Below are 20,635 nucleotides of genomic sequence, written 5' to 3'. Positions count from 1 at the left end.
AACCAATCCACCCTAACATTAAACAGGATCTCTGCGCGTGCCCGAAAATATGAATAGTATGTCCAAAATTTGGTATGCTTAGCGAGCGGTGTCGACATTAGCATACAGATAGCCATCGGACTATAACACGTACGAGTTTCGCGGCTCACCGACCAAAAGTCAAATAGTCGCGACATGTAATTTTTTTCTGTCCAAAGTCACGTCGAAGGTTCACAGATTGGAGACGGACGTCCTGCTACAGACGTGCATCCTTTCAAAGAAGGCCGCGAACAAGTATATCAAGGGTCGACTAAAAAGCTCGTCGAAACGCCTATACCGAAGCATCGATTAACTGTCAATGTTTTATCTGGCGACATGTCTAAACGGGACAGGTACTCAAACGCTAAACGACGACCGTCAAAACTGTCAAATTTAGCATTGTGCGAATCTTTGCTCTGAAGTGGTTCTGGAATGGAATGAAGCAGTAATGTTGGTTGCATTCCTCACTGGCTGTCAGTCAAACATTTTGTAGTGTTCACGTTGAATGGTATACAAAATGAAGGTCTTGAATACTATATGAGCTCGACGAGTGATGCACCGGCTGCTTCGAAAGGGTTCAAAGCACCAGGTGTAATCAAAAAGTTTGGTGAATGTAAATATTTAAGTAACATGTCAATATATAACCCAAAAATATATACATATAATGAGATCATCAACAACTTCTTCAAATTTTGACAAGTACAATCTATGTATGTACGTACTGTCATGGTTTGATAGGTAATAAATAGCCATATTTACGAAACTGACAACTAAGCGTTTTTGTCCCAATTAGAGGGAGGACAGGAAGCGTGCCGTTTATTGTTCAATTGTTGTAAATCCTTTGTAAAAAAGGTTCGGCAAACCTTTAACAATGCATTTACAACATTTGAACAATATACAGCCCCCTCAGGGTCCGGGTTTTAGTCCCAATAACTTCACAAAATAATCCTTGTTAAGCGGAAAGTCATAAAGAACCATTTAAGGATATGAAATGTTTGTGAAACATTTCTAAACAAGTCATTCTTTACCACTTGGGCAACGATGTTGGGTGTGGTCAAATAAGTTTATATACATATTTTTTGACAATATATGATATATATATATATATGTAAAACAAAACCTGTAATCACAATAGATTTAGATGCTTCTATGAAACCACATATTACTGATAGTTCCTTCAATAACGATATTGTACATATAGAAAATGCCTCTATGTTTTGCCAGTAACGTATGGAAGTGAAACTTGGGCATTGAACGCCAAGATGCTACACACATTTCAATGCATTCAAGGAAGTATAGAACGCTGTATGGTCAGAATAACGAGGAAAGATAGGAAGCGGAATACGTGAATACATATTACAAGGGTAATGGATATAGGGGAGAGAATGAAGATAACGCAAAACATTATATTTAATGTTTTGCGAAATATTTCTCAAATTGAAGAAAAGTGGACTTTTTTTACATATACACATATACCAGAGAAGCCTAGCAGGTAAACCCCAATGGGCCTTCCTGACCAATTACAAGCATCGATATACATAAAATGTTTAGAGTAATTTTAATAAAGCATCACAAGCACATCTCTTGATAAATTTTCTGATAAATTCACATTTTCGGAGCATTTTTTATATAAATCGTCAAATTTCGAAATTTGCGAGACATTTATGGACAAATTTGCAGCATTTTTTATATGAGTCAGCGAAATTCGAGATGCTGAAATGGGTAAAGGTTGCCAATTTGTTGGAATCGTTTCAATGAAATTTAGATAAATTGGTAAACTCAAACTAAAAAAAAAACCCAAATATGGAGTCATAAACCTAGATCTGGCCAGTAGCAACCATGGTGACTCGAACCCGTGACCACTATGTTCGAAAGCATATATGCTAAGCACTAGTCCATTATGCCACATTTTACAAACACACCGACCGACAAGTGCAGAATTTCCGTTTTATGCAACATGTCATTTCATAAGAGCCATTCCAAATTCTGCACAGAAGTCACACCACGTCCTTATCAACGGACCATTAAAACGACGGATAACGTCCATACAAAGGAGCGACGATACCCAGATAAGGAGGAGCACATACCATCGACGACGCAGGAAGGTCATTCCGGCAATAATATATTTTCGACCAACACTGTACCAAAACCATACTCAATTGTTCTAAAGACGTACATACATATCTGATTACGCATGCACGGCACGATATTCCAAGACGACACGAAGACGAGACGACGGGTGCCGGACTTAACATACCAACATATTACATATTTATATATAATATATACACCGCATGCGAGACCCGTTTCCTAAACTGCACCACAAACATCACTCAAATATGCACGTGGAGGCATATATTTATCTACTCGTTAAAACTATTAGAGCCACGGACTAATAGGCTAGGCGAAATGATTGCCCGGAGTTTGTGTAACTGTATGCGCAAACAAGTGCAAGCGATGTTCGAATTGGTTTCCAAAACAGTCTCCAAGAGTCTATATGCGAACAAGTTTAACGTCAACAGATGTGACAATAGATTGTAAACGATGATTACGTATCGATAATTTGCACGTACAAACAGTCTCTCAGTGTAAACAATGACTCTATTACGGTGTATTTGATGGCCGCATTCGGACCAAAATTTGATATATTGAAAACTGCATTGCCTCACAATCGATCCTGCATCTTAATTTATAAATACGGTGATTACGGACCGGTACGTGCACACGTGTAGAGCGTGTGGTCAATCGCGGTCACTGTCAACACTGTCAACATTTGCCTTGTGTCAATATGTCATGTCGAAGAACTAACTACCTACTACTTATTTACACGAAACGTGCGAAAACCGAAACGTGATGCTTCATATTTACTCCTACTCATAATATGTACATAAGCGTATTTCGACGTGTGTATTGACAATATTTGGGGCCGGCAGATGACGCGATTTATCTCCCGATTCGACTGTCGAAGACATCATTTTGAATGGGTAATTAATTTGTTACAAGATTTAAATTAAACCGTAATAATAGTAAAGCGTATTGTCCTTAATATTTTCAGAGCTATCTACTACCTACCATTTTATCGATACGGTAAAATAATGATTTATCGCAGTGTTTCTCAACATTTCTTGTACCAAGGCCCACTTTAATGCTTCAAAAACCTCCATGCCCTCCTCATAATTACACAGCTCACCAAAACTCTCACTGTCTCTTATATTTGATTCATCCATCTGTATTGCAAAATTTTCTTGTTATCAACTTTTCAATATTGTCTTATCCTTTTATTTCCAATTGTGTCTACATCCTTAGCCATCTCATATATTCTATTAATAACATTATTATTGCTAAGTGGCATTTTTTTGACATTTTTGGGATCTATTACTAAAATTTTTTTGATAAAAATTGATATAATCCTCCCCTATACATAGAATGATTTTTTCCAGATTTATCTGAGAAGAAAAATATCTAATTACCTTCACAAGTATGACTATCACTACAATTTCGAGCAGAGAACAACGAATTTATTTTTGATCTTATTTAAAATTTCTCAATTACAGTATCAAAAATTTATTTCGACATATGGAATTCCAAAAAATATGTAACAAATATTAATGATTTGCTCATTGACCCCCTCCCCCCCCCAAAAATTCTATTTGCCACCACGTTGGAAAGCAATGATTTATCGTAACGACTAATTGATTTTCCAATTTGAACCTTTTCAAACAAGCGATACCTTCGATATAAAAATATCATATCAAGTTATATTTCTAACGATCTTTCCTTGATACGAGGAAAGCTGCCTTTATCTAAGAGGCGTCATAAAGTTTCGAGTCATACCTGGACCGATAAATGCAAAATCGTTTGTTATAGGCAGAAGAATTTTCAAACATGAAAAAAATAATTTTCTACAAATAAAAACATCCTTCACAAACATGAATATGAAGATATTAAACAAAGACATTTATTGCTTCCGTGTGTACTAGACTTAAAGCCCACTCGGCCCACGAAACGATTATCGACCTCTCAATAAAACAATGGATAAATAATAACATTAGAATCGAACTAACACATCAAACAATTACACGATTCAAGATTGATGCGACCGGCATACGCCCGTGCTATTTTGAATACACGACCTACCATGCAGGGAGAAAAAATTGACAGAATCGTGATCGTGATTTCCAGACAAATAAAACAAAAAAAAGTTGCATTATGAAACACCCGTACGATAAATAACTCAAAAATACGTCACGAAGACGATGACAACCTTATCATTTCCCGAGGCATCGAGTATCCGAAAATACATAGAGTTGCGGTCACTGTTTGTCGTAAAATCAAGGAAAACTTGCAATAACCGAATAAGACTACGACCGCAAAATACGTACGACACACGCAAATTCAATCCTTTGATTGCGAAATAAATAAATCTTACTTTCAAGTCGGGGAAAATGGAACAATACGTACAAGTCTACGATTATTGCGGTGTACCATTTTTATTACAGGAATGTACGAGTAGCTTGGCTTTTATTTAGCGCATATAAGTGAGTCACTTTCTGCCACATGTATCGTTTTAAATTTAAACTTAAGAATACATATGTACGTAGTCAGTCTACAGCTCAATAATACAGAAGCGACACACTGGAGATATCTAAATACATAAATGAATGGTCGTATTCAAGTGTCATTTATCGCATGGCATGTGTGATATTTTTTTATATCATAAATATGCATTATTTATCACAATATGATGTCATATGTAAGAAATTCTTACAAGTAGAAACAAATATGAGTACACGTGTACCGAAATATAATAAAAATGTCATCACACGATAATTCGACTTTCTGCATATACACATATTTTCTGTATTTTTTTTAATACTTATTTAACTGTTCAATTACTAGATGAGAGTGTTATTGAGGCGAAATAAATACAAAGGACTAAAAATTTTTTTTTGAAACGACGTTGCATTTTGGTAAAACGATTTACCATCGAAACGTCAATCCGACAACAAAAGTAGCGTACATTTCAGACATTAATGAGGATATGTCCGAACGTTTTCCTGGAAAGAATCAAAACCGAAGGAGACACAAAGGATCAAAAGGAAGATCTATTGTCCATCGCAGACAGGAGAAATCGACGCATAGAAAGTACACTAAATTCTAGCGTACACCTCACCTCAGGTAAAAATTTGTTCAGGTAAAATTTAACAAGAAAATTGAACGTGACGTTAATTTTGACCAAAAAAAAAAAAGAGAAGAAATGGAACGGTCAAATTTAACGAATGTATTCCGTGTCAAAATTCTTATATAATATAAAGAGAGTACAGTTTTGTAGGGTACGAGCGTTTTCCAAAAAAGGGCAGAAGCTCGTTAACAGCACAAAAGACAAGACTACTGAATTTCGTGTCAGAGGAATAACGAATATATTGGACGAATAAAAAATAGTTATATAGATATAAAGGTGGGAAAAAAACAACATGATGATGATGAGCATAAATACATAATAACTCGGCACCAAGGAGGGAGCACGTGAAAAAATGTCCGAAACGAATTGGCTACCTTACACATTGCTATAAAACCATTTTCGCCCATAAAAATCGTCCTAAATTAGTTCCACGACAAAACAACGATCAACACAATAGCTCATTAGCAAAATCATTAAAATTAAAAAAAAATTGTTAAATTATATTTTCATTGGATCATTATCTGTTGCAGATTTTTTAATCTTAAATCGGCGTCTAATAATTATTTAAATAAACACCAATCAACGGTCAATATTGAATAACAAAAAGCCGGAAAAACATCTCGAAATTTGCATAATTGGCTCGTTTTGTACAAGAAATCGATAAAAGTTGAATAGTCTTCGTCGTGGAACGTAAACATGCGAACGAACGCCCACGGTTCGCGACCGCTGAAATAAAACGATGTTTTCTTTTTGTTGACGACTCAATTCGCGGTCGACGTTTTTCTCGACCTTTTTTTTCACAGTTTTACTTCATCATGTCGACAATGAGATTCGATTCAGAATTGCAATTAAATAACAAAAAAGAACCGCGTTGCATCATAATTAGGGAAGCCGAACACAACACACAACACGATTCATCGCAAAACAACCTTTTCCTTGTACGGTCAACGCCGCCTATTTATAAATACACAACAATTTCAAATTAAAAAAATAAACGGAAAGATACACACTTTGACGGAAAATCAATTAATTAAAGTACGAACTAGACAATCGCTATTTAATTACAAGCACCTGTTTTCTGGGATACGCAATCGAGATGCACACACCAACACGCCGACGAATAAATTCTTACGCATTCGTGTGTGAAAACAAATTATGTTAGTTAGTTCAGAGATTCCCATAATTTCAATTTATACGCCGTGCCGCTAATTTATTCATATGGTCATAAACCTGTTCACGTGTGCATGTATCGGCGAGACGAACATGTCAACCATAAATCATTGGATGGGAAAAAGGAGTGATAATTAAGTGTCATAATGCGAAACGCCTCGGACAGATGCCATCTCATTATAAAATATGTATTAAAATTACGCGTGACGACACTTTTTTCAAATTCATAGAACCTAAAACAAAATTTAGCAGGTGGCGTGATGTTGCGCCATGGCAAATTAAATTTTGCTACCGAGTAATAATTTTTTAATTAATTTTCCATACACAAAGCCATTCAAAACACGTTATCTGTCTGTCCAGTGCTGATTTGAATATATACATATGTACACGTTAGTGAAACTACAGATGAGAAAACGGCATGCAAATAATTCGATACTCGGTCGTACTATATGAATTTGTAAATTATTTGTCTTATTCATTACTCTTAATGCGAGTACCACTGTTAATACAAAATAGCAAACTCAAATAGTCTGCAAGTTATCAAAATATATACGTGCAGACACACAAGAATGGTAAGCGGCAGGTGTTTTTTTCGACAGTTTTGTCTATACCGTCGCGATCCTTCCCAAAACTCAGCCCCTGGAGTGTTTTTGGTGATATTTTATCCTTGCATTGTCATAGGTTTGACAGTGATCGACAACGGTGATTTCCAAATTTGCAGAAATGTAGGAGAAACATGTCGAAATATTAATATCGTACAAATTAACAATGACATGAAGACACTCCTATCACAGCTGGAATATATCTAGGCGTGCCTTATTGTACTTTTGAGTGTATTCTTACTATTATTCTGATATTTATGGTAAAAATTGATAATATGTATGTACATCATTTCAAAGGTAGTTATACGTATATGTAATTTTTAAACATATAATAACTATATAATATATTTTTAACACCAAAAGTATTTTTCATATATTAAAATTTAATACGACGAATTAATTCATCATTGGCATACTTTTCTGATGAAAAGCAACACAAGTTAACAACGCCCAAAACACAAGGTCAGTATATTTTATCAAAAATTTAAATTAAAATCTGAAAGGCTATTCAATTTATTTTTTACGCTGACACTAAAAGGCCTCATGTAGAGCAGTTTTTGATTCAGCACAAAAAAAATCCAACCCAAATAAAAGTAATACAGGAACGTAAAATTTAAATAAACCATTATTTTTTTCTCGACCAAAACGCAGGTCGAAAAATTGCGGTCATCAATTTCGCTCAAGTTTCGAAAAAAAAGATTAATCCAATTTTAAAAATAATGATTCGAAGGACAGAAAAACAATGCCAGTGTGACATTCTACAAAAATGATGTCATAATCCGAAAAATAAGTAAGCGTACACTGATAAATACATACATATAACGCAGTTTAATTTTAAGGAGTGTCCATTCTGACAAAATTTTACGGTCGTTCAAAAACAAGCACAATGGAAAAGTAAATAAATTGTATTCCTATCGAATCTGAATATAATGCGGGTATGAATATTTATGCAAAATCGTGTGCCACCCCTGTGTGATAAAATTTGATTATCATCGTACAACTCTCCACAAGGATTATTATTACAACATGATACATATAACGAGCAATAGATTAAAAACATACAACAAACACAAACACTTCCGGTTAGCCAGTCAATTCATTACAATATAGAATAATAAATTTGATAATTAGTTATCTACAATTAAGATAAAAAAATAAAAATAAAACAAAAATGATGCAAGAACAAAACGAAAAAAAAGATTGATAATGAAAAGTTCGCTACAATTTCCGATAAAAATAGCAATATTTTCAGACCATATACCTGCATGTTGTTAAAATAAGTATAAAAAGGATCGCGGTGCGATATAATAAAGACATCATTATTTCATTTAATAGGCCCACACCTTGAGACCAAAAAAAATTTGGACTTTATCCCAGAGTATAAACGTGAGATACAAAACCGATTTTGTTTTTTTACCGACAGTTGGATTACAATAAATAAAACTAACACAATTTAACAGGTACGAGTTTCCAATTTGTAGTTTCTCTATATAATCACGGGGTTGTACTTCATACAGAACAATACAAAACTAAAAAAATAAAAATAATCGAATTCTTATATTATATAAATACACACATATACCTATATAATTAATCCGTTTTTGTTTCATTACTCATCCATTGTGGGAATATGACAAATGTGTACACACAAGTGATAATTTCACATAGAACGATCACGTTACGGACAATAGAACGTATAAATAATTGTATCCTTCGAATACGAAACCATCAGAAAACTATTGATGACTTATGAATTTTCGTGAGACAGACGGTCGAGAGCGTGGGTGGATGTAAAAATTCGCATAATCGACAAAGTTAACGTTGCAAAAAAGGCTTTTTTCACGGGAACGGAAAATTCAAAGGAATTTCGAACGACATGGCGGGTCGTCGAAGTTCATACGAATAAATCGACGGTCGTTAAAATTTTGATAACTCAATTATATCTTAAAAATTTATAGCACAATTAAAATCCTTATGTTAAATAAGCTATTCCGGTGTATATACAAAGCAGTCTTATTAATTTTACGATAGGCCAGGTCCGGTTTTATTTTTATGATCGAAAAATTGAGGATCTACAGCGCGAAAAAAACGAACACGATCAGCGCGACAAAATATTCAACATGGCCGACGAATTTTCGCCAACTTCAGGATGTGTAATTTTTTCTGCCTGATTAAACTACACTATATTGCCACCAGATATGTAAATAAAATACATTATTATATCCACACGAACATTTAATTTTTAAATTATCTACGTACACGTATTTATGTACTCCAAAGCAATAAATTCGCAATATAAAAAGACGACTTTATCTAAACAAAAATAGCGCGGTCGCGCGAACTTTTGAACTTTTCAACAAATTAATTGTCCGGAAAACATGATAAAATCATTCAAAAACAATAATAAAAAGTCAAGTGGAAAAAATTTAGAACACAGACCTAACTTTCGTATGTACTTACTTAAAAAAATACAGTACATTTGTCAGGCGCGATTTATGTATTCCAAATTCGTACAGTGAAGCAATCGACGATGCCAAAATAAACAATGTGACCTCTAAAAAAATCTTCTTTCATCTTATATTTTTACACATTGTTTGGCCATGCAAAAGGCGCATCTTTCATTCAACACGATACATATTTAAAACAAGTATAGATTTTTCATCATACAGCAAACAGCACGTCAACAGAACACGCTTATAAACGAGTGTGGACAAACTTTCATCAAAAGAAAAATAATACATTTAACATAAAAATGGAACATAATAAATGACCACTATATTTTCAGCTTACACAAAAAGGAAATCATTGTTCATACAATACAAAATATACATATAAAACAGATCGTCGACTTTCGAGTCTTTAGTTAATATTATGTACATATAAGATGTAGATATTATGAACATTTATTTATAATAAAGTTTTTGAGCTCTTTTTCCTATTATGCTGCACATTAGAATAATATAATACTATAATATTACTAATAAAAATAAAATGAAATTGTAAAATAGAAAATGATCAATAGATCAGTAGCCATTAAAATATATATAAGATGCATTGCAATAAAAAGCATTTAAAAATCAAAATCAAATATAAAACAGAAACAGTAATAATACCTGTCGACGTAGCTCCTTTTCAGCATCGTATAATCCATGAATGATTCAAACACGAAAACATGTATAAATCACTAACGGGGGCAAATATTTATATGCCGACTACAGATCAGTTTTCGAGCACGTCCCTCGCCAATTATTTGCGTAGTCAATTTAACGTAAACGAGCGCAAATATTGACTGCGCCTCGTTTCAACGCACACTGAATTCCCCAGGGCACAACTTCGAAAGGTTCAACACACTTTTTTTTCACCGTAACAACGAAAACAATAAAACAAAACAAATGAAATAAACTGAATTAAATACCGATGTTTTAAATGCAAATTCAAATGTATGCGTTGACGATTTTCAAGTGGAGTTCGTTTGTTTCAACTGTCAACGTTTTCGCGGGCGTTCACGGAGAAGGAACCGGTCCAGGGGTGAGTTTTGCAATACTATTTTGGTTTTGGTTTTGGTTTTATGATTGTTTGGTCGCACGTCTACGTACCGGCGTGCTGCTCACGTGCGCGTCCGCCGGTTTTGTCGTCTAAAAATATAAACGGAACGGTCGAAAGACGGGGCACGTGTGCGGGGTGCGGGACGAAACCATCACCCACAGTTTGAGACGAACTATACGAGCTTTGCATGCAAAAGACAGGGACGGATGTGGACCCGACAGATGATCGTAGTCTGTGGTGCGCGTACCGATCCGATTGGTGAAATTTAGCTATTGAAGATTCGTTGAATCCATACTGAGGATGTTTTTTTAATTGTATTGCTTACAATATGCATTGATCGATATGGCTGTTTGAGTTTTATGTTACTATCTTAGCAACCGTTTATTTCAATAAATTGTATGCATTACTTTACTGCTGTGCAGTTAGGTTTAAAGCTCATACGATGAAATCCAAATAAATCTTCAAAAATTGGATTTAAATAAACATTAAAATGCTATGAAATACACGTAAATATATTGAATTGAACTAGCATGTGAAAAATTCTTTATACAAATTAACGTATTATGCCAGCAGCCGTGGTGTAGTCTATCTATATATATAAAAACCAATGTCTGTCTGTTTGTATGTCTGTCTGTCTGTCTCGAATAGGCTCCTAAACTAAAGAACCGATTATGATGAAACTTTCAGGATTTATTGTATGCATGTCCGGAAAGATTACTGTGAAAAAAAAACGGGGAAAAACGGGAATGAGTGTCATTGCAACGCAATAATTTCAAATGTGTTCGCTACCTGCGTTTTTCCGACAAATGGGAACGAGAACGAGAACGGGAACGGGAATTGCATGCGTTATTATGGCATTGCAACGCATGCCGGGGTTCAGCTAGTGCTAAATAAAAAAAGAACCAGGGCGGTTCTTTTTTTGGACCCCACCCCCCCTTTTTTCGTTAGTTAAAAAATATGTATCCTAATATTGGTAGTTCAAATATGTATTTATAAACAAAATCAATTGCTAATTAACAAATATTCTTACTTGTTGAAATTATGATGTTTTTATACATATTTGATTTTTCAAACCCATGTTTGTGAGTCAACAGCAACATTTGCTTTTAGCAATGCTCAAACCATATATCTACATATGTCAAAAAAATATCAAATTTTCACATGTGAATTTAGAGATGACCAATTATTTAAGCTGAGTTCCCTTACATAATCTATCCTCAAATGCGTATGGTTAATAGTTCAAAGAATGTTTTCTTTCAAAGTTTTGGGTGGTTTTAGATAAAAAAAAAGGGGGTGGCTCGACAAATCAGCCCAAACCAACTAGGCGCCGACCTTTCGGCGCAGACAACTAATTTATTCGCATTTATGAAATTATCATGTAGATATGACCGACAATTTCAATACAGTAATTATTTTCGAAAATGCATTTAAAACTTATTGAAAAAATTGATTTTGCGCTGAGTTGTTTGCGCCGAAAGGTCGGCGCTAAGTTGGTTTGCGCTGAGATGTCGGTGCGCCAAAAAAAAGCATACATTTCATCAAAACGTCTTTTAAGTTTTGAATATGCTCAGATTACTATTCGGTTGTCGTCACTAAATGTTAGAACGAGAGTCTGTTCACAATATAAGGTATACAAAATTTTATATGAAATATTAGCCAAAATATTTTTTAAATGCACTCGAAAATCAATTTTTCATATCAATCAAAGTGCCAGGGCGGCGACCTGGCCCGACTACACTACTGGCCAGCAGTATGGCTCGGTGGTTGCGTTTATGTTAAGCACCCAGAGGTTACTGGGTTCGATCCCGTGCTAATCTTTAATGCTGCTGGTCAGACTTGGATATTTCGGATTTCAAGTCTATCGTTTCCTATCAAAGTTTGCAAATTTATCTGATTTCATTGTTGGAACGGTTCTTACATCAAATTGGCAAAAACCATCCTACCCATTTTGTCACCAATAATTATCTGAATTAGATTTATGTACAATATGTACAAGTCTAAAACCATAGATATCTCCATTGAATAATTAATAGTTAATTTTTGAATAATTGAATAATTAATAGTTAGTGTTCTTCAGCATGTCGGAATTCAGCGATTTGTTAGTAAAAAATGCTATTACATATTAATTTTATATTCCTCGTATGCTTACTGTTGCTGCTTTCGAGAAGTGGAATTGGGCTGTTTTAAATGGACCGACTCTACTATGCTCGGAGTTTTTTATTTCAGATTTATCATTTTGTTTAATATATGAATCTTTTTTATTATTTTAAAAGAAATCGAATCGGACTGATTAACGGTTTAACATTTTATCTTTACAATATTCAAATTAACGGCTGTTTTTTTATTATTTTTAACACTAATTAGGAATTAGTTATAACTATCCTCACTCAAAGAATGCAAAAAATATCCATTTTAAAACCAGGGCTGTGGAGTCCGAGTAATTAAAAACTCAAACGCTTCCGATCATAGTAACGTATCTGAATACTGAATTACTAACTAAAACTGACTCTACAATACCCAATACAAGCTTTTTATTGTTTTTTTTACGTGTATCGTTATTTGGGATTGCCCTAATGGGTAGCCTAAGACTACTCATTAATTAGAGGTAGGACCGGAAGCGTGCCGTTTATTGTTCAATTGTTGTAAATGCTTTGTAAAAAAGGTTAGACATACCTTTAACAATGCATTTACAACATGTGAACAATGAACAGTGCGCTCTGGGTCCGCTCTTTAGCTATCACCACTATTCATTGCCTTTTTGACATTTGAACAATAAACGGCCCCCTCAGGGTCCGGGCTTTACTCATTATATATGCGGCACCCTATATTAGTACTCCAGAAATATTCGGAAATTAGCCCTATGGGAAAAAGCTTAGCCCTGTGGGAGTCTGAGTCGGATTCGGAGTTGGGAGTCGTGGTTTTCTTTATGATTCCACAACCCTGCTTAGTAAAGTTCGAAATCAAATATTCGTTAGGCACTTAAAATACCTTAGGCGAAAATATCCCACCGTCGACTTGACTAGATTGCGATCAATTTACACGTTTTCGAACGCGTTTTAATTGATTACACAATAAATAAAGGGTCTGTTAAATCAACGCGTGATTTATCACAACCGCCCTACATAAATTCGTCCCGAGCAACGATAAGATCGACAGTGAGCAAAATTTGAAGTTTCGACGCGGAACACAAAAAAGGTTCGCATTCGCTGTCTCCGAGACTCCGGTTTGCCTCAAACGGAACGGATTCCAACTCAATCAGCCCGGCGAGGAGCGAGAAAGAACCAACATGCGCGAGATTGAGTTATCAAAAACGAGACGAGACTAGCGGAGAGCGCGCGAGCGGGAGAGGGACGCACGAGCGGGCCAAATTAAGTTATCAAGAGCGGGACGGAGAGAGAGGCGGAGCGCACGAGTGCGAGCGAGACGAGCGCATACGCGAGACCGGCTCAGCGTCTCGGGTCCGAGATCTTCGGGTCTCGAACACATGTGTCCGCCGCCACTCGCCAGCGCATCTCAAACGTTCGTTCTTTCGTTTACTGCTGCTGTCACATTGCCGGTGTGTTGACAGGTGAGCCGGACAAGCGAGACTCACGCGATTTTGGCCAGTCTCGGCATTACCGGTCGCTTGGCTATTGTGTTTGTTGTCGTTGTATCGGCGCGAGAAAATTTTCGCTTCTGCACGCTTCTCAATCTTTCGCCGATTGTTCTCCATCTCTCTCTCTCTCTCTAGGTTGACTTTTCAATGGATGGATGTCGAGGTGCATTTGTTTGCGCATTTCAATGAGTTTCTATGATTGTTTTTGATTTGCAGTTCGATGAACTACTTCATATTGTTGTTATGTCGATGAAAATGCAATAGAATATGTGCAAAATTCTTGCAGTCATCCAAATATAATCAACCCTTTTATAACGCATTGTGTCGGTTCACCAAAAAATAAATGTAAGAGTAGAAAGAAAAAAAGTGGAAATTCAAATGGGCGTTATATCCTGCATCATACATATTTTCTTACAAGTTTGTTATTTTTCTTTTCCCTTTTTGCTTTTTATTTCGTTTTCTAGCGGAGCAGATATTGTGCGTTATAGGAGGGTTGACTGTATTTATTGTTGGATTAAAATTGTATGTATTTTTATACATATGTACTGCTTATATTTATATTTTTGATTGCAGAAATGGTAAATAAATAGCAAATGTTATTTAACACTTGATAATTTATCAATGAAAACATTTTTTAGTACGGAAATTACATATTACTTACAAGTCAGTTTTCGATATTCTAGAAAAATATTCATTGTAAATAAATTATATATTTAATCGTTATTTACTAAAAAGAAGTTATAGATGTATTGATGTATGTATGTACTCATTTTTAAAGAATTTATTTAGGGCAGAATCCGATTTATAAAAATAAATTTAGCATAACAGGTAAATATTAATATCAAAGTTATTGAATTAATAACGTTAAATAGAATTTAATCATGTTATAGTAGAAAAGTATGACATCCTTAATGTTTAAAACAATCAATTCTACGGTATTTAATATTATTCTGAATTCAAATGGATGAATAATTTAAGAATCGCCGTGCTTAAAAAATAAAAGTAAGTATGGTTATGTTATCAAGCTATCCGTCATAGTTCTAAGCCAAACAAAATTAAAGCTATTTAAAAAAAGATCAAATTTTACCATTATATGATAGGTTTATGGTTATCCTTTGATTATATGGTTTCATACTTTTAAAAAGTTGAAAAACGGATTGGAATTTTTTTATTTTACTTGTAATTGATCCAATTTAGCTGTAACAAGAATGCATCATTAACTTTTAAAATTATGTTCTCGTGTTATACATATATATTAATTAAAATGAGAACGGAAGCCAAAATCGTTTGTTTGAAGTCATATTGTCTGAAATTTATTTTCGTTGTACTTATGTATGTACATGGATTAATAAAGAGCGTTCGCGCTGAAACCCACTCAGTTCTTCAACTCTTCGAGTATTTTATATGCAATTAAAATAGCCTTTTGCGAACTGACGGGAAAATTGCAAAGTACACTCGTGATAAACCAGACGTTAAAGTTAACTGCTACATACACGTACACATACACAAAGCGGACGCGTTTTGAATTGAGATTGATGCAACCAGGTAGATAAACGCAATTAACTTCTCTTTGTTGCTAATGAGCTACGTAAATGTTTAAAACATTCTCAGCTCGAAAAACCATTAGTAACAATCAGCCGCAGTGAATAATTAGGATGTGCGCGTTTTGCTCTCAGCGATATGGAAAAACAGTGCCAAGTATTATTATTTTGTAAATTCTAATGTTTTGACAACCCTAAAAATGCGTATGTAAATGTAATTTTTCTGTTAAGTTCGTAAATAATTTAATTGTCTTGTTGGGAGTCGTGCCTTCGGGAAAAACGAAAATAAAACAAATATGAAAGAAGTTAACTAAAGATTGGTCAGACATTTTCGGACGATGGAAAGGGACGGAGATGCATCGAACTCGATTCAATACAATTAGTGCGAAAGAAATAGAAACACACCCACGTGTTTGTTTTAAAGCGAGATTATGCTGTTACCCTTAACCCTAATGTAACTGAAAGTATATATTCGAAGGTATCATCGCCCGTCCAAATTGATTCATATACGAAATTCGAAACGCGCTTCAGAATAAATAATAAAAATACACGCAGACGCATACAAAGAGCGATTACCCTCCTCTCTACCTGCTCTGTGCATTGTGAACAAGTGTAAAATAACTTGTCGTAAAATATCCCCGCATAGCGCAGCATGGCCACGAATTTATCTCCCTCCCCTATTGATGTTCGAATGCAGGTATAGGCATACATATTTTTCCCGATTGTCAAAAGAGAACAATCGGTACGAAAAGCAAGCAACCCCTGGCTCGTTGACGTGGGTCAACTATGACTAACGAGCTTCGTGCAAGGTTATCTCGTGCCACGAAAACAAAAAAAGCGCCAAACTCTCGAAACTACGAGGTGTGGTGTTTAGTATTCCAAAAGCGAAACGGTTTAGGTTTAGAAAGTGGGATGTGTATTATTATATTCGCGATGCATCGCTAATTACGATTGAATAGACACGTAGTGTTGCACGCTTATTCAATTATATAGGTACATATGATGAGCTGTGTCGGCTCTTTATATCGGGTGCTACGATTTTAATTACGTTTAACTAAGGCTGACTTCTAATTACATGGAAATAATGAGCGTTTTAAAAATATTTCAATCTTGATAGCATAGGAATTTTATCAATAGAAATGTGAACCATTTTTAATTCACTGAATGTACATATTTGATATGGTCGAATATCAGATGAAATATCGAGTAGTAAACAAACGCAACATTATGATGAACTCACACGGTTCTCACTCGAGTAGTTTTTAGTTTTAAAATTCAAGTCGCTTACTTGATATAAATATTTTATTTACTATCTAGCAAATGTAGGTATGTAAATTATTTGTTTAGATTATTTTCCTGCATAGTTATTTGGCCAATTTTAGCGCAGGTATACTTTAATTTTGAAATATGTACTGAATTCTTATTTATCTTTTCGTTGCAAACTTTTCATAAAACATTATTGAACACCCGTTGAACGTGGAAAGGCCAATTTAAAGGCAAAAATGTTTTATCTAAGCAGCGAAACAATTTTAAGCTAATTGCTAATTATGCCGAAAAGATAAGCACATTCGTATATTTCTTAGAACGGTCAAATATTATTTTAAATTTAGAATGTAGTATATAGTATATTATATCACAAAAATAATTTCAGAATTATTATGTGTATGTAAATTATTTGTTTAGATTATTTTCCTGCATAGTTATTTGGCCAATTTTAGCGCAGGTATACTTTAATTTTGAAATATGTACTGAATTCTTATTTATCTTTTCGTTGCAAACTTTTCATAAAACATTATTGAACACCCGTTGAACGTGGAAAGGCCAATTTAAAGGCAAAAATGTTTTATCTAAGCAGCGAAACAATTTTAAGCTAATTGCTAATTATGCCGAAAAGATAAGCACATTCGTATATTTCTTAGAACGGTCAAATATTATTTTAAATTTAGAATGTAGTATATAGTATATTATATCACAAAAATAATTTCAGAATTATTATGTGTATCCGATGAAACTGTATGTAGTGATCAACAGTTGTAAATACATTACATATAGATACATGTAATGTGTTGAGTATATTAAATCGAGTAAATTAGGGTTGTCAGATTTCATGCAGCAAACCGGAGCACCCCCTCAATACAAAAAAAAAAAATTTTTCAAATTTAATAGCCTACACTCAAAAACATATTTTGTCTCCCTTCTATGTACAATTCACAAAGTGAGAGACAAAAAAGTGCATCGTTGCAGTTTGTAACATACATCAACATTTTATTTATAATTCATTCTTATACATGTTTAAATGCTGAGCTAACCGTTGGTAGGAACCTAGATAAAAACAGTAAGCCGGGACATTAGGGCGTCCCCAAAGTAAATACACCACTTCCATTAGTGCTAATTGTGAGATGATATTCAGCCGAGATAAAAATACTGTACAAAAAAAGTCATCCATGCAAAAGAAAGTAAACAATTGAACACAAGGAATGTACGCGTGTATAATTTGATAACATGTGCAATGAACCTGTTGATGGCAGCATCGAAGGGTGACATGTCACATGACGTGGGGTGCTTCCACACCCCTGCGGTCGAGCGCGTGTTGTCCGCTAATGTCTCAATCGACGGGGCGAGGGGGCGAAGGGGTACAAAACCTACCGCAAGACACAACAACAATCAACAACAACAACAATAAAAACAACACGCACGAACAAACTGGCGAACTGCCGTATTATCTTCGGTGATATGCGACAATGGTGACACGATGTACGGGGTATCGGTGTACGGTGTACAGTGCCGGTCAGCGTCGGGCCGCGGACACAACCGCGGAGATGGGAGCGCTCGGCTCGACTGCGGCACCCGCCTCCAGCGGTGCCCGAAGTGTGGGCCGCAGCGCTGGAATGCACCGGAACGATGCATTGCGATGCACCGACCGCCGCCGGTGTGCGTCCGATAAACGTCTCAATTCTCGGGCCGCGGTCTCGAACCCTGACCCCCCCCTGGACTCGCGACGAAAGACCGCCAGCTCTCCTGACTCCGACGTGTCCTTCGGGCCAGGAGCGGATTAACATTTTTCGAGATGCGCTCTGCCCGCCCGAGGAATTCCCCTCATTGTCACCGAGTGTGGCGTGTCGAAAATCGTCGATGACAGGTGAGCTACCCTTTTGATGTATAAATTCAATTTATTTTTATCTGTATAACATGTTTGCAAGCGTATGCTCATATCATATGATATGAGCATACGCTTGCAAACATGTTATACAGATAAATATATGAGTCATATGAAATATGCGAAAAATTGCCTAAAGCCCTGACCAGTGGTCAGTGACCACACTAGACGACAGTGCGCTGCAGCGACGCAGCGCAGCACATCCGAGTTGGTACAAAAGTAGGGCTGCCAGCATAGAAGTAAATAGGCTCCAAAAATGTTGCTACAAAAACTCTGCGCGGCAGAGTTTGTTCATTGTTTGCTAAACTTCGTCTCTCTCTTCGATGGCTCGCTTTTAGACGATACTTTTGTTAACAATGACCATTCTATGCATTCTACTTCTATGGCTGCCAGGCTTCCGGGTTTGTCCACGGTTTCAAGCCTCTCGTCCCGGCGTCCTGAAGGGACCTTTCGAGACAGCCAAATGTCCCGGTTTTCGATAGCGGCTTATTGACCTATCATTGTTCAGAAATACCAACCTCCCGCAGTTATGAAACTGCAAAAAATGCACGAATCTCAATCTTGGTTAAAAAAGCAAGAAAAGCGAGATTGAGAAAATCTTTTTTTTTCAATCTTCTTTAGCAATATATAATTAATTTCATTTAATATTAAAATAACTAAATAAACTGGAATAAAAGAAAGGAAATGCTAGTTTATAAAAGGAAGGATTTTAAATGTAGTTTGTTAAGTTTACACTTTTTACAAAGTTTTAGGAATATGTCCGTCCCGGTTTGGATATCAATACATCTGGTAGTCCTATACAGCTTCGAAGTGGCGCAGTGTCGCGCCACTCATAGTCCATTTTATCTAATATATAATTTCGAAATTGACTGTGCATATATGTAACCTTGGTTGGTTGGTTCGTAAACAACACATTCGATTTATTTATTTTTTCGATTCGTAGGCGCCGATCCGATTTTTTTTCTATTCAAAGGATTCGAAAGTCCCGGGGGCGAAGTCCTCGGGGGCGGATTCCCCGGGGCGAAGGCGCCAGGGGGGCCGCTGGATTCTGGTATACAAATAATTTCGAAAGTGACTTAGTATATATGTTTGTTTGTTCGTGACAGTCAATTTAATAAAAAAAAAAAACGAGTATTCAAATAAATTTATATAAAATAAAACTATTCAAATAATTTTGTATACAATTTTTGTATATTATATGCAATTATTTTTTTTGTATATTGTATACAATATACAAACTCCTGTTTAATAAGCAGATGAAAAGTTGAGAAAACGAGTCTCGAGATATATTGCAAGTTGGTAGAAAGGAGCACACCGCAGTAAAATGTTAATGTGTTTTGTCGTGTTTTTAAAACGTAGATACATTTAAAATTTTAACAGTCCTCTATTATATTAATTACCATTAAGTAAATTGCACAGAAGATAAGGAAGCATGTAGCAGAGGCGTAATTCTGTTTAGATTTTTTATTGATGTGTATGAGTTTATATCCGGTTCTTCTTCTTTAATTACCATACTCGATGTCGAGCGTAATTACTTCATTATGATAACTATTTTTATAATTTGCCATGTAATGATAGGTCTTGAGTATCATTGGAAAGAGTATTTCTACAGTAAATTTGTGTCGTGTGAAGGTTCAAGGCGGTGCATGTGTATTCGTCGAATGTGCGAATGAAATTTTTTAATAAAATTCAAGTCAAAATTTTCGAAAACATTGTATTGAAAAGGAATCGCATTGCGCCATCATCGCAAAAACCCACTTAGCATATTTTAAGCCGAATAATGTCACCCCATGCGAAAAGATCGCCCTTGAGGCTGCTCGACAT

General features: G+C 35.4%; 1 protein-coding gene across 2 annotated transcripts in view; it reads right to left on the bottom strand.

Moving 5' to 3' along the window:
- Positions 1 to 18,496, bottom strand: part of ci (transcriptional activator cubitus interruptus) — a 91,525-nt gene extending 73,029 nt beyond the window's left edge. For both annotated transcript variants that reach the window (XM_077432962.1, XM_077432963.1), the window contains exon 1: positions 18,170 to 18,496. The gene's annotated coding sequence lies outside the window, so the exon portion shown is untranslated. The remainder of the gene's footprint in view (positions 1 to 18,169) is intronic.
- Between the last annotated feature and the right edge of the window lie 2,139 nt (positions 18,497 to 20,635).

This window comes from Arctopsyche grandis, chromosome 6, assembly GCF_051622035.1.
Source record: "Arctopsyche grandis isolate Sample6627 chromosome 6, ASM5162203v2, whole genome shotgun sequence".
Taxonomy (NCBI): domain Eukaryota; kingdom Metazoa; phylum Arthropoda; class Insecta; order Trichoptera; family Hydropsychidae; genus Arctopsyche; species Arctopsyche grandis.
This window is presented reverse-complemented; position numbering and strand designations above follow the sequence as displayed.